We start from the raw sequence: 2,724 nt of genomic DNA, 5'->3' as shown, positions 1-2,724 counted from the left end.
TGATGCCATGGCACTCTACCCAGGGGGATAGCCTGAGGCTCTGTCTCCAAAAAAAAAAAAAAAAAAATGTCAAGGTTGGCTTGGTGCCCATCACAATGGTTAGGGCACCAGTCACATGCACCAAGGCTGGTGGGTTTGAACCCAGCCTGGGCCAGCTAAACGACAACTGCAACCAAAAAATAGCTAGGCATTGTAGAGGGCACCTGTAGTCCCAGCTACTTGGGAGGCTGAGACAAGAGACTCGCTTAACCCCAGGAGTTCGAAGTTGCTATGAATTTGACGCCATAGCACTCTATCGAGGGTGATAAAGTGAGATTCTATCTCTTAAAAAAAAAAAAAAAAGACATTATGGGAACTTTTAGCAAAACTTGAATAGAATCTGAGGATTAGATGGCAGAACTATATAAATCATACTTTATTTTGAAGTATGAGAGTATAAGTGTCATATTGTGAGTATAAGAGAATGTCTTCGTGAGAAATACACACTTAAATGTGATGGAGCATCGAATCAGCAACTTACTCTCAAATAGTCCTGGAAAAATGTTCTTTATTCTGTTCTTGCAGATAGTTTAATACCATCAGAGTGAGGCCTATATTCTTCCTTGGTGAGGGGGGATGGGATCCAATTTCTAAGCAGCTAAGTGGACAAAGTTTCAGATGGAGAAAACTACTCAGGAGCAAAAGTTTTGTTCTCTAGTTGGGGACATTGTATTTATTATTACCAAGAGGCAAGGAAACGAGCAATTTATGTTAATTTATGTTTACGTGGTTAGCCCAAAGTAGATGTTCTCACCCTTCCTATTGGAAGCACCTGGAGAACTTTATAAAGTTCTTTTTTTTGTTTTGAGTCAGAGCCTCAAGCTATCCCCCTGGGTAGAGTACCATGGCATCAGAGCTCACAGCAACCTCCAACTCCTGGGCTTTTCCTGCCTCAGCCTCCCAAGTACCTGGAACCACAGGCACCCACCACAATGCCCAGCTATTTTTTTTTTCTTTTGGTTGCAGCCGTCATTGTTGTTTTGGTGGGCCTGGGCTGGATTTGAACCTGCCACCTTAGGAGTACGTGGCTGGCACCTTAGCCACTTGAGCCACAGGCACCAAGTCAGAACTTTAAAAGTTCTGATGCCTAGATTTCATGCCAGGATACTCAGCTTTAATAGTCTGGTGCTTTTTCTTTTTTCTTGTAGAGACAGAGTCTCACTTTATTGCCATTGGTAGAGTGCCGTGGTGTTACAGCTCACAGCAACCTCCAATTCCTGGGCTTACGCGATTCTCTTGCCTCAGCCTCCTGAGTAGCTGGGACCACAGGCACCAGCCACAATGCCTAGCTATTTTTTGTTGCAGTTCAGCCGGGGCTGGGTTTAAACCCGCCACCCTCGGCACATGGGGCCGGGGCCCCACTCACCGAGCCACAGGCACTGCCCATAACAAACTTTTTATAGTTCTATATAGGTCCAACGTGGGTCTCACTGAGCTAAAATCAAAAGTGTCAGCACAATAGCTCTGTCTCTACAAAAATAAAAAACCAAAGACATGTCAGCAGGGCTTCATTCCTTTCTGGAGACTCCAGAAAAGAATCATTTCTTTGCCTTTCAAGCTTGTAAAGGCTACTCACATTCCTTGTCTGGCTTCCTTCCTCTGTACAGTAATTGCATCTCTCTTCTGCCTCTTTTGTGTTTTTGGAACTCACCTAGATAACCTAGGCTAATCTCCCTGTTTTAAGGGCATCTGATTAGCAACCTTCATTCCTGCATAATCTGCAGTCTTAATTCCTTTTGACCTAACATATTCGGAGGTTCTCTGAAAGCATCTTTTTTTTGGAGACAGAGCCTCAAACCGTCCCCCTGGGTAGAGTGTGCCATAGCATCACAGCTCACAGCAACCTCCAACTCCTGGGCTCAAGCGAGTCTCCTGCCTTAGCCTCCCAAGCAGCTGGGACCACAGGCACCCACCACAACGCCAGCTATTTTTTGGTTGCAGCAATCATTGCTGTTTGGTGGGCCCGGGCTGGATTCGAACCTGCCACCTTAGGTGGCGCCTCAGCCACTTGAGCCACAGGTGCTGAGCCCTCTGAAAGCATCTTGAAGATTTTTCTTTCTTTGGGAATAAATTTGTTAAAATTTTAAAGAGAAAAATCAAGGTCTTGGAAATGTAGGAGGGAGAAGACTGGATTAATGATGTGTGGAGTCAAAAGCACTCCCTAAACACTTTGAGTTACAAGAGAGGGGAAAGGCAAGTGTAGGCCCCAGACAGGGATGCCTTAGTGGCAGCACCAGACCAGTCTTAAAGATAAGCTATTGGAATCTTTTTGAGAACAGCATTTAAGATGGGAGTGCCAGGGTTAGATTTAATAGATGCCTATCTGAGGATTATCCTTCCCAGAGGAAAGGGCTTCAAATGACAGACACACATTTGGGCATTTCTTGGAAACAGAGCTAATGACAGCAAAGAATGGAAGCAATAGCTTTGACTACACCTTCAGTACAGGGTAAGACAAGACAGGGAAAGGGTTTTTTTTCTTTGACTCTCCCATCATCAGTTCACACCAGAAGGTCTGTTTGAACAACCAATTTTGTAGAGATAGTAACTGAAGCTACCTCTGGCTAATCTCTGTACAAAATGAAAAGTTATTTCCATTTTATAGATATACAGATAAGTTTTTTTTTTTTTTTTGAGACAGAGCCTCAAGCTGTCCCCCTGGGTAGAGTGCCGTGGCATTACAGC

Source organism: Otolemur garnettii, unplaced genomic scaffold (assembly GCF_000181295.1).
Source record: "Otolemur garnettii isolate 467f Iridium unplaced genomic scaffold, OtoGar3 scaffold00148, whole genome shotgun sequence".
Classification (NCBI taxonomy): domain Eukaryota; kingdom Metazoa; phylum Chordata; class Mammalia; order Primates; family Galagidae; genus Otolemur; species Otolemur garnettii.
The sequence above is the reverse complement of the archived record's forward strand: the minus strand, read 5'-3'. Positions refer to the sequence as shown.